Source organism: Rhinichthys klamathensis, unplaced genomic scaffold, assembly GCF_029890125.1.
Source record: "Rhinichthys klamathensis goyatoka isolate OS25496 unplaced genomic scaffold, OSU_Roscu_1.1 h1tg000281l_1, whole genome shotgun sequence".
Lineage (NCBI taxonomy): Eukaryota > Metazoa > Chordata > Actinopteri > Cypriniformes > Leuciscidae > Rhinichthys > Rhinichthys klamathensis.
Window position 1 is genome coordinate 6,849,343 of NW_026606800.1, and position 13,027 is coordinate 6,862,369.

Consider the following 13,027-nt stretch of genomic DNA (forward strand, 5'->3'; position numbering starts at 1 on the left):
CTTCACTCTATGGCTGTCCTCCAGGTATTTCAAGCCAAACTTCTCCGCAGTATGGACGAGTCTGGACCCGATCCTGAGGCATTTAAGGACCTACGCAGCGCCACTGACATAGCGCTGCGAGCTACAAAAGCCACCGCCCAATCCATCGGCCGTGCTATGGCTAACCTGACTGTCCTTGAGCGCCATCTGTGGCTGACGCTAACAGAAATGAAGGATGCAGATAAGGCGTCATTTCTCGACGCGCCTATCTCCCAAAGCGGCCTGTTTGGACCAGCGGTGAAGGAGTTCGCCGAGCGCTTCACCGAAGCCCGTAAGGACTCACAGGCCATGCGTCACTTCCTGCCCAAGCGATCTAGCTCATCGCAGAGCCGCCAACGGCCGCCTCAGCAGCAGGGAGCTAAGACGGCGCCCCCCGTTTCTCAGCCCAAACCTGAAACGGATTTTCGACGCCGCTCGCGCTCCGCCAACAGGAAACAGCCGCCCGAGCGACGGGGACCTCGGCCCAGGATTGTGCTGAACCCAGAGCCTCGTAAGTCCTCCTAGCTACAGGGAGGAAAAGGGAGAGCGCGTGTCTCGCAAGAGCCGGACCGTTCTCTCCAAAACGTTTAAAGCATTACCCAGTCCCCACACAGGCGGCTGGAAATGTCTATACAGCAGCCAATGTGCCAGCCACACAGCTCGCCCACCTGCAAACAAACGCCGTTTTTACGGCGACACACAGAAATCACATAAAGAGCTATTTTCTGCCTGTGTCATTAAAGGGTCACGTGTCCACACCAAAGTGCGCATTCCCACATATCAAAACTGTAAACTCAGTGCCAAATGTTTTCCCAGCTCAGGCTGGACGCCCCATAAATGTAGATTGTGTGCCAACTGTTACGTATGCACCACTACACACAAGCACTGTTCCCACAGTTATAAACACTTCCCCAGTAAAAGCGGGAAGTTGTATAAGAGTAGTGCGTGTGCCCGCTGTTATGCACGCACCCCATCTCACAAACACTGTTTATATGGCCAAAAACCTCCCGCCACGAGCGGGAAGTTTTATGAAAGTGGCGCGCGTGCCTACCACAGTCTATGCACCCCCACCCATAAGCACTATACACACAGTGTTAAACATTTCCCCATCTCACTCTGTGAGCATTACGGCGTGCGTGCCTGTAATCTCACACGCACCCCTGCACTCGGCATTCAGCAAAGCTGCTCAGCGCGCGCCCGCGCCGCTGACAGCTGTGAGCTCGGTATTTACACAGAACGATTCGCTGGCGGGAGCCATACGTCACTGCGACACGCCCCCGGCCAGCATTCAGCCCATATCTGTGCGAGCGAAAGCTTGGGAAAATATCCCCGACATGCCGAAATGGGTTTTGAACATAATAAAACACGGTTACTCGCTCCAATTCGCTCGCAGACCGCCCCGCTTCACAGCAGTGGTAGAGACGAAAGTGAGAAAAGATGTTTCACATGTTCTACGCACCGAGATGCTCAAACTGATAGAGAAAGGCGCTATAGAAACAGTGCCCCCCTCTATGAGCGAGGCAGGTTTTTACAGCCGCTATTTTCTCGTCCCGAAAAAGGATGGCGGTCTCCGCCCCATCCTAGATCTCAGACATCTGAACAAAGCTTTAATGATTCGCTCGTTCAGAATGTTAACAACCAAGCATATCCTCGCGCAAGTTCGCCCGGGGGATTGGTTTCTGTCAGTGGATCTGAAAGACGCTTACTTTCACATTCCAATAGCGCCTCATCACAGGCCATTTCTGAGATTCGCTTTCGAGGGACAGTCATACCAGTACACAGTACTACCATTCGGCCTGTCACTGGCACCCCGTACATTTACGAAATGTATGGATGCAGCACTTTCCCCCCTGAGACAGCGGGGAGTGCGAATACTGAATTATCTCGACGATTGGCTAATCCTAGCACAATCAGAGAGCCAGTTAGTGACACACAGGTCTTGGATTATCAGTCATCTAGAGTGCCTGGGTCTAAAAATCAATTTTGCAAAGAGCATGCTATCCCCCAGCCAGAATATTTCTTTTCTGGGAATAGTGCTAGACTCAGTGCAGATGACGGCGCGCCTCTCATCAGAGCGCGCGCTCACTATCCGGCGCCTTGCAACATCGTTCAGAGCGGGTGCGCGCACCCCCGTCAAGCGATTTCAGAGGATGCTCGGTCTCATGGCCTCAGCATCAGCTGTACTCCAGCTAGGATTGTTGCACATGCGTCCTCTCCAACGCTGGCTCAAAAGCCGTGTCCCCACTCACGCGTGGCGCTCAGGCCACTTTTTAATCAGAGCAAATCACGGCTGCATAAAAGCCCTGACGCCCTGGAAAGCTGTCGACTGGTATCAGTCCGGTGGGAGTTTGGGCGTGAACACAAGGAGAAAAATGATCACGACAGATGCCTCCAAAATAGGCTGGGGGGCCCTTTACGAGGGCAGGCCTGTCTCCGGCTTGTGGTCAAACCCGGAGAAGCGCCTACATATAAACTGTCTGGAATTGAAAGCGGTCGCTTTGGCTCTCAGAGCCCTGCTCCCGTACCTGAAGGACGAGCACGTTCTAGTCCGAACGGACAACATGACGGTAGTCTCGCATATAAATCGTCAGGGTGGACTCAGATCGAGCTCCCTGCACTCGATGGCCAGGGAGCTCCTCCTATGGTCCCAGCGCAACCTGCGCTCACTGAGAGTAGCGCATGTGCCAGGCGTTCTGAACCAGGGAGCGGACATGCTGTCCAGAGACAAAGTTCTCCCAGGAGAATGGTCTCTCCACCCCCTGACGATTCAGTGGTTATGGCAAACCTTTGGCAGAGCAGAGGTCGACCTCTTTGCCTCCAAGGAAAATGCGCACTGCCCTCTCTTCTTTTCAAAGAGCACAGACGCGCTCGCCCAAGTCTGGCCGAGCCGCCCGCTGTATGCCTTCCCTCCGGTCGCTATGCTACCTCAGGTCATCAGTCGGATCAGGGAGGAGAAATGTGCAGTGCTCCTGGTAGCCCCACTCTGAAAGAACCAGACGTGGTTTCCAGAACTGATGCAGATGATGCAATCTGCCCCATGGCCGATTCCACTGAGGCTAGATCTCCTCAGGCAGGCCAACGGGATGATCCTCCATCCCCGCCCCGATCTGTGGGCCCTCCATGCGTGGCCCCTCAACGGATTCCCGGGAACCTCCCCAGTGGAGTGTTGAGAACCATCACTGAGGCGCGAGCGCCCTCTACGAGGCGCTTATATGCCCAGAAATGGAAGGTGTTCAGTGACTGGTGTGAACCCAGGAACCTGAACCCTGAGACATGCGAAGTACCGAGTGTGCTCGTTTTCTTACAAGAGCTGTTGGAGGCAGGCCGCACCCCCTCCACGCTCAAAGTATATGTGGCTGCCATAGCGGCATCACATGAACCGGTCGAAGGACGCACACTAGGGAAAAACTACCTAGTTGTTCGTTTCCTGAGGGGCGCCAGGAGGATGAATCCCCCACGCCCCCCTTCGGTGCCGATTTGGGACCTGGCCACGGTCCTGGACGCACTTAAGCGTGCCCCGTTCGAACCACTCCGAACTGTGCACCTTAAACAGCTCTCGCTCAAAACTGCTCTCTTGCTGGCTCTCGCCTCGGTCAAGAGAGTGGGCGACCTGCACGCGCTGTCTTCAAGCGCTAACTGCCTGGAGTTTGGACCTAACGACAGCAGGGTTGTCCTCAGGCCAAAACACGGGTATATTCCTAAGGTGCTCTCTACTCCTTTCAGAGCACAGGTGATATCTTTGGCCGCGCTATCGTCCCCAGCAGACGAAAGTGACGCTAATTTACTCTGCCCGGTCAGGGCACTCAGAGTATATTTGGAACGCTCTGCCCTGTTCAGACAGACAGAGCAGTTGTTCGTATGCTTTGGCGGCCGCACTAAAGGTCTGGCTGTGTCAAAGCAAAGAATATCGCGCTGGATAGTTGATGCTATAGCGCTGGCTTATGAAGCCAAGAGCCTTCAGTGCCCCTTGGGCATCAGAGCTCACTCTACGAGAGGCATGGCCTCCTCGTGGGCGTGGTCGAGTGGGATACCCATTCAAGATATTTGTGCGGCTGCAGGCTGGGCCTCACCGTCCACATTTATCAGGTTTTATAACCTACAGGTCCCCTCATTGCATTCTAACATACTGTCGGTCTAACCATCATAGGCTGGGGTGTGTACATGCTGAGCATTGTCTCCTCCCTCATAGAATCACATCTTGAAACTGATGTGGAGGATTTTTCATACATGACAGTACATGAAAATGTGCTTGTGTGTGTCTCTGGACGCCCATCGGGCCGTTCCACGTTGTCCTTTATAAAACCCGCCTTCGGCTGGCTCGTTGGATAATTACTTTGCTCAAAGGCTCAGGCTCCGGCCTCCGGCTTAATAGAAGCGAAGTCAGCACGCACGGCGTTTTACATGGCGTTCCCATAGCGTAAGCTTACGCAATAGGAGGAACCTCTCGAAAGGGAACGACTCGGTTACTAACGTAACCTCGGTTCCCTGAGAGGAGGGAACGAGTATTGCGTAATCTTCCGTGCTTGTGCTTGGTCAGTTTGCTTCAGTCGAATTGAACCTAAAGAACTCAGACGACGGGGCGCCCAATATATAGCCCTTGGCCACGCCCATCTCGGCGGGCTCGAAGCACGCTCATTGGAAGCGGGTTCAGAGTCGCCCCGTCATTGGTTCGTGCAAGTTGCCGCAGCACAGCCAATGACCGAGCTGCCTCGCTCATTGCTGTATGCTGTGCAGCTGCAATGCGTTTTACATAAAGACTTCAATATTTCTCGAGAAAAGGAGTTTTCCCATAGCGTAAGCTTACGCAATACTCGTTCCCTCCTCTCAGGGAACCGAGGTTACGTTAGTAACCGAGTCGTTTGTTGTTGTTCATTTAAACCGGTATGCGCGGAGAGCGTGAGGGTGAGTGCGAGAGAGAGAGAGAGTGCGCCTGCGAGTCCGGGCGAGCCAGAGTGAGCTCTGCGGTCTTGGCCATTAGTTGATTTACTCGGGGGTTTTTTGTATACGTTGTCAAATATGTTTCAACTCAAATAAGCTACTTAATACTAGTAGTTATGTCTCTTTGTATTAATTTGTCCTGTTATTGACGTAATGCGCGTCATTGACCAAATGCACGACGATATGTTCAAATATGTTTTTTAGAGGGAATATACAAACGCCATTTGAGCAATTTTGACAGCCCTAGTATGCGTACGGTAGCTGTTACGAACACTGGTCATAGGATTAAGTAATACCAACGTTGTTCCCTTGCTTTTTGTGGGAGATTTATTCAGCGACCACCTGGCTGAGGTTTGGACGCGTGTGGTGTGTGTCTCCCTCGCCATCGCAGTGATTTTAGAGACTAGACATGCTCATTTTATTTTATGTAGAAAAATTTAAACCATGGCAGTAAATAGTTCGTTACTTTTAAAATGAAGTACAGTGTGCACTGTGCACTTTATTATGCTGGTTGCTACTGTGTGCAATAGTGTAATTATTTTATTTATGCTTAAATATTTATTTTCAGCAGTGAACTTTTTTTTGTTCTACCTCATGTTTTTAATATTTGTTAAATATTGTTTATCTACTTGTTCTTGTTCTACCTCACATGTTTTTACTATTTGTTAAATATTGATTTTTTTTACGTTAAATAAATGTTACTTTTATTAAATTGAGACCTGTAACATTTGTTAACATCATGTCATTTTTATGATGTAAATTGAGGGAGCGAAATGTATCGGCTCCAAATATCGGCTCAAGAAAATCGGCAGCCCGTATCGGTCATCGGCTAAGGCTGATGGGAAAAAATCGGTATCGGTATCGGCACTAAAAAATCCATATCGGTCGATCCCTACTCGCGATCCTTGCGGTTCAGGTCCCGCGTCCGTTGAGGCGGCGCGGAGGCTTAGATCGTGGGGATCGCAAAAGGATCTCGCAGATGAGAACGAGACTGCTGAGGCACTTTCTCGTTCATCATCTGCGGATTCTCTAACGCTCGCTCACAGTGCAGAAGCCCGTGCTGCGGCTTCTTCTGCCCGTGACGAGTGCCCGGTGCTTGAGCTATCCGCTTCCGAGGAAGTGGATGTGCTCAGCATCAGGAGTGCAGATCATGAGTTACACTCGCCAGCTCATGTTTCCGCTTATGAGGAGTTGGTGGAGGTTGTGGCGCGTGCGGTGGCCAAACTCAACATCAGTTGGCCACAAGATAAGCAGGATGAGACTCGTCAGAGTAAACTAGACGAGAGATTTCTGCAGCGCCGCTCACAACCTCAGCACCGGGGTTTGCCTTTTTTCCCAGATCTCCATAGAGAAATAACGAGATCCTGGGAAAAGCCCCACTCGTCTCGTATATCACACGGCTCATCTTGTGATTATAGTAACGTTGTGGGTGCGAGTGAGGCGGGCTATGGCAGGATGCCGCGGGTGGAGGAAGCTTTAGCGAGCTATCTTTCTCCCGAAGCGGCATCCTCGCTTAAAACCCCGGCGCTGCCCAGCAAACCATGTAGGGACACCTCTGCATTGGTGAGCAGGGCTTATATGGCGGCTGGTCGGGCTGGTCGGGCTGGTGCGTCCCTGCAAACAATGGCTATTTTGCAGGCGTACCAGGCCGACATCCTTAAAGATTTAGATGAGGGGGAGGGGCCAACACCTGAGGATGTTGCTGAATTAAGAAGAGCAGCAGATTTGTCTCTCCGTGCCACTAAGGAGGCGGCCTGTGCAATTGGCCGCTCCATGTCAGCTTTGGTGGGCACGGAGAGGCATTTATGGTTGAATTTGTCGGGTATGAAGGATAAAGACCGTTCTTTTTTATTAGATGCCCCAGTTTCACCTTCTGGCCTGTTCGGTGACGCAGTATCTACTGTCGTCGACAGGTTTCAGGAAACGAAAAAACAATCAGCAGCTTTTTCACAATATCTCCCCCGACGTTCTAAATCTGGAAAGGCTGGTCCAAGTGGCCAGTCTCAGCCGTCCACCAGCTCCACATATCGCCTGGAGCAGAAGGAGAGCGTTTCCTCTCGAGCCCCTCCCGCGGGAGCTTGGCAACAGAGGAAACGTTCCCATTCTAAATCCTCTGGCCAGAAGGGCGACCTGAGGGCCGTCATTCAGGCTAAGAGGGCTTCAGGGAAGAGGTCCTAGCCGAACTAATAGGACCTCTGAGGGCTGTCCCCCCCGCTGTGAGGCAAGCAAGGTTGTTTTCCCAGCGGAGCCCTTTGGAAAAAGATGTAGTCCCGCCATCATTGACGCTTCGGGTCGCATCAATTTCCAGCGAACGCACACCGTGGCGTTCGTCCCAAGAGCTTGCAAAAGAGCACCACCTATGGTAAAAAAATTGTTCTCGTCTGCTTCCTGCCAGTTCGCTGCTTCAGAAAGTCGAGAACAATGTTCGAGAAACAACCGAGGCCAGCCTCGAGAGGCTGGTTCCCTTAGTACATTTTTTGGAACAGTGGCATCTTCTTCCAAATATTTCTATATGGGTCCTGAATATAATAGAAAAAGGGTACAGACTGCAGTTCGGTCACCAACCTCCCAGGTTTGCAGGGGTGGTGCCGACTACAGTGGTTCCAGAACAGGCTCGGGTTATGGAACAAGAAGTACAGGCTCTTCTGGTCAAAGGGGCCATAGAAAGTGTTCCCCTACCAGACAGAGAGTCGGGGTTTTACAGCCGATACTTTATAGTTCCAAAGAAGGATGGCGGGCTCAGGCCGATTTTGGATCTGAGACACTTGAATCGGTCTCTGAGGAGATTCAGGTTCAAGATGTTGACGATTCCCATCATCGTGAATCAAATCAGGTCCGAGGACTGGTTTGTCACTATAGACCTAAAAGACGCCTATTTTCATGTCTCCATCCTTCCATGTCACAGGAGGTACCTAAGGTTTGCTTTCGGGGGCGAAGCATATCAATAGCGGGTTCTTCCGTTCGGCCTAGCACTCTCTCCCCGCACGTTCACGAAGTGTATGGATGCAGCTCTGGCTCCTCTCAGACTCCAGGGCATTCGTATACTGAATTACATCGACGACTGGCTTATACTGGCTCAGTCTCGAGAAATGGCGGTTCAGCATCGAGATGTCGTCCTTGGCCACATTCAAAATTTGGGGTTGAGACTCAACATAAAAAAGAGCGTGTTGGAACCAGCTCAGGAGACAATGTTCCTGGGTGTGGTATGGAATTCGGTTACGATGCGGGCACACATGTCTCCCGCACGTGTCCAGTCCATCCTAAATATGGTTTCAGGAGTAAAGCTAGGTCAAGCCATCACTGTGAAGCATTTTCAAAGAATGCTGGGCCTCATGGCAGCGGCATCCAACATTATACCTTTGGGCCTTCTTCATATGAGGCCCCTCCAGTGGTGGCTAAAAGCCAAGGGGTTTTCCCCCAAGGGGAATCAGTTTCGTATGATCAGAGTAACGCGCAGATGCCTTCGTTCTCTACAAATATGGAAGAAACCTTGGTTCCTGTCCCAAGGGCCAGTGTTGGGAGCGTCATGTCGCCGGAAAACCGTTTCGACAGACGCCTCCCTCACTGGCTGGGGCGCGGTCATGGACGGCCGCTTTGCCAGGGGTCTGTGGCAGGACCATCATCATTCTTGGCACATAAACTGTCTAGAGATGATGGCTGTGTTCAGGGCTTTGAGGAGCTTCCTTCCAGACATCAAGGGTTACCATGTATTAGTACGATCAGACAATACATCAGTGGTAGCTTATCTGAACCGACAAGGGGGACTCAGATCGCGCCCTCTATGCAGATTGGCGCATCAGATTATCCTTTGGTCCCAGGGGAAAATACTGTCTATCAGAGCAATGTATATTCCGGGGGTTCAGAATCAGGGAGCAGACATCCTGTCGAGGCAGGGGCTGAGGCCCGGGGAATGGAGACTTCACCCAGAGGTGGTGAAGTTAATATGGGAGAGGTTTGGACCGATGGAAGTGGATCTATTTGCGTCTCGAGAGACGTCCCACTGTCCACTTTGGTTCTCCCTCTCACATCCAGCCCCACTGGGGTTGGATGCCATGGTACAGGCCTGGCCGAGGCTTCGCCTGTACGCTTTTCCCCCTGATCGCTCTGCTTCCGGGAGTCCTGGAGAGGGTCCGTCAAGAGGGCATCAGTCTACTTCTGGTAGCCCCAATGTGGCCGACCCGAGTATGGTTTTCAGACATAATATCACTCCTGGTAGCTCCGCCATGGCAGATTCCTCTGAGGAGGGATCTGTTGTCTCAGGCGGAGGGCACAATCTTCCACCCTCAACCAGAGCTGTGGAAGCTGTGGGTCTGGCCTCTGAGGGGGTTCAGTACCTAAATGCTGGTCTATCGGCGGGAGTGGTTGAAACCATACTTAGCTCTAGGGCTCCGTCTACTAGGAGATTATATGGCCTCAAGTGGAATGTGTTTGTCACTTGGTGTAGAGAACATGAGTTAGATCCAGTAAACTGCCCGGTGGCTTCAGTTCTGGAATTTCTTCAAGATCGTTTCTCTGCGGGTCTCTCCCCTTCCACGCTTAAGGTGTACGTGGCTGCTATTGCGGCTTTCCACGCACCATTAAGTGATGGGCCTCTGGGGAGGCACCAGTTGGTCATACGTTTTCTCCGTGGTACTTGGAGGATGAGACCGGCAACCAGGTCCAGGGTTCCGGCCTTGGACCTGGCGGTGGTTCTCGAAGGGCTATCCCTGGCTCCCTTTGAACCCCTGCAGTCGGCTTCGCCTCGGGATCTTACGCTGAAAATGGTATTTCTCTTAGCTATAACCTCTCTTAAGAGGGTGGGAGATCTCCAAGCCCTGGCAGTGACACCAGCTTGCTTGGAGTTTTCCCCTGGCAGAGTTAAAGCCTTTTTGCACCCGAGTCCGGGCTACGTGCCTAAGGTTCCGACGAATACGGCTCGGTCCACGGTCCTTCAGGCATTCCGTCCTCCACCTCATGTGTCGGCAGAAGAAGAGAAGCTTCATTTGCTCTGCCCCGTCAGAGCTTTGAGCGTGTACCTCGAGAGGTCCTCTTCTTGGAGGAAGTCGGACCAATTATTGGTGTGTTTCGGGTCACCTAAGAAGGGGCTCCCGGCATCCAAGCAAACTATTAGTAATTGGATTGTTCAGGCTATTACCTCGGCTTACAAGGTGCGCGACTTGCCTTCACCTTTAGCTGTTAGGGCTCATTCGACTAGAGGCATGGCTTCCTCTAGGGCCCTCCTTTCGGGAGTGCCCCTCCAGGAGATCTGTGAGGCAGCCGGCTGGGCTACCCCGCACACTTTTATTAGGTTCTACAGTTTACACCTCCCTAGTACACCTGGCGCACACGTGCTTTCGTCCTAGTTGAGTGCCTGAATCAGTTTCACTCCGGGGCAGGCCTATTTGGTGCGTGGCCTAGTGGGCATTCGTTCCCCAAAGTGTCGATTCTCGACGCAGTGTAGAGTTCCCTCGAAAGGGAAAGTCTCGGGTTATGACTATAACCCTTGTTCCCTGAGAAGGGAACGAGACACTGCGTCGTTCTGCCACGCCCCTTGAGGCCTTAGAGCGTCTTGCTTCATCGCGAGGCTGGTATGTGTGTGCGTCAATGCCACTTTTATACTTCCGATTATGCCGTCGCATGTTACGTCAGGACGCAACGCCAATCAGGATTGGATTAGTTTCATTTTTACTTCAGAGGCGCACGCTAAGGGAGCGTCCCCATAGTGTCGATTCTCGACGCAGTGTCTCGTTCCCTTCTCAGGGAACAAGGGTTATAGTCATAACCCGAGACGTTTTGCGGATCTCCCAGTTCTTGGCTCATTTTGAGTCACTCTGCCAGATCATTGAAAATTATTGGCTAAGTTTGAATATTTGCATACAGTATTATAAGACAGAAGTCATGAACTACTGTACAATTCTGTTTAATTTTATTTTCCGAGACCTTTAGTTTCTGGACTACAGGCTAATAAGTGTTTTATTTTCCTGCTAATGATGTCTGTTTATTAACGGTTTCATTTCTCATTTCTTCAGATACAGGACAAATATTAAAGTACTTTGCAGTAATCATGGCTTTCCTGCTGACCCATGAATGTGTTGGGCAAACAACTGATTTCCCAAAAACAAGTATAGATTTCCAGGTAGGGGACATTTTATTTACCGCAGAAACATAAATAAGTAAAATTCATATAATATGAAAACCAACAGATTGCTGTCATTTTCAGAACTTTCAATCATTTGCATTCTCAATAAAATGTTTTGTACACATTAAACGCAAATTTTAAATATATACACTCAGGTTTTTATCGTATTACTATAAACAGAGTACAGAGCCATGATCACATGATTAAATGACAAAATTCTATATGCAATGTAAATGTATTTTTGTGTTATTTTATTATAGTTTTATTCCAGTGACATAGAACAACAACTCCATAATATACGCACAGGTCTGATTCATGGTTTTGACCTCTACTAATACGTTATTTATATAAAAATGAAAGGGTTAGTTCACCCCAAAATTAAAAATCTGTACTTAAACACTGCTTTATTGTTAATAGAATTAATTATATAAATGGATATATTGTAATTAAAAATACAAAGTATTGCAAAAGTACATTGAAATGACTCATGTAATGTATAAACACTGAGCTTGCAATGATTGTAAGCTTGTTGATTCTGCCACAGAACTTACTTTCACAGACTTCTTGTCTGAAATTGAGATTGAATCATCAAGCATCTCTGTGATCGATGAGATGAGGAGATATTTTCAGAACATGACCTTTCCACTTCAGTTAGATGAGCGGGTTGAAGTATTAGATGTGGACATCACGACAGGTGAAGAACATCACATGACCTTCATGAGCTTCTGAACACAAACACAGCAGTTCTGATCTGTTAAAAATGACCTTACGTTTATGTTTTATCCTTTCTTAGTGTGCAGTTTTAATGACAGTGGATACCATTGCGTATGTGAGGATCAGTATTTCTGGCCGTGTGAAAAGTGCACAGAATATGGGAGCTGTGATGACATCACTAACAACACATGCAGCTGCATCAATGATATTCCAAGTGACAGACAGTTCTGTCAACCAGTCAATGAGATAACAAGTAAAATTGTTTTATACATTTCTGTTTGTGATCATAGAAAAATACCTGTGGGTCAGTTACTGTTACATGAACTGTATACAAATTATTTCTAATCCATTCTCATCCTTTTCCCAAAAGATAACACAGCATGTGCGCAACCAACAGGTACATAAAACATCTGACTAAAGGGTATAGTTCACACAAAAGTGAAAAATCTGTCATCCTTTACATCGTTTTAAACCTGTATGACTTTCTTTCTTCTGTGGGACATAAGGGAAGATATTTTGGTGGTTGGTAACCAAACCGTTTTGGTTCCCATTGACTTCCATTGTATGAAAAAAAAAAAAAAACGATGCCATTTTTCAAAATATATGTTGTGTTCCCCAGAAAATCATATCCAGGTTTGAAACAACATGAGAATAAACGATGGGAGAATAAATAAATGAAGGGAGATTAAATCATTTTTTTTTATCATTTTGGTGAACTATCCCTTGGTGAAATCCTGAAGTCTAACTGCAGTAATTTTATATATATTTAAAGACGAGTGAATATTCCTAATTCTTTTTATATTTACTACAGTGACTCCAGATCTGATTGAATATCAAACTGAAATTCAAATAGATGCCGAGAACACTGCCAGCATTGATCAGCTGATGAATTATTGGATGTTTTTTGATTTTCCCTACACAATCAGTGACAGCACTAACATCACAGAAATCAACATAACTACTGGTATGATCTCTCTCTGCTTTGACTTGGACTTATACATCATGAATACTGCTATAAATGAATGATGTCTTTTTTGATTCTGCTTTCTAGTGTGTTCTTTGAATGAAACACAATATCGGTGTAAATGTGAGGGTCTGTTTGTTTGGCCAAATGATACGTGTCACTCGTACGAGGCCTGTGATGACATCATTGATGGTTCATGTACATGTATCAATGCCCTTCCAGTCGATGGACAGTTCTGCCAGTTAAAAGAAGGTAAGCCCATAAACTGAACTGTT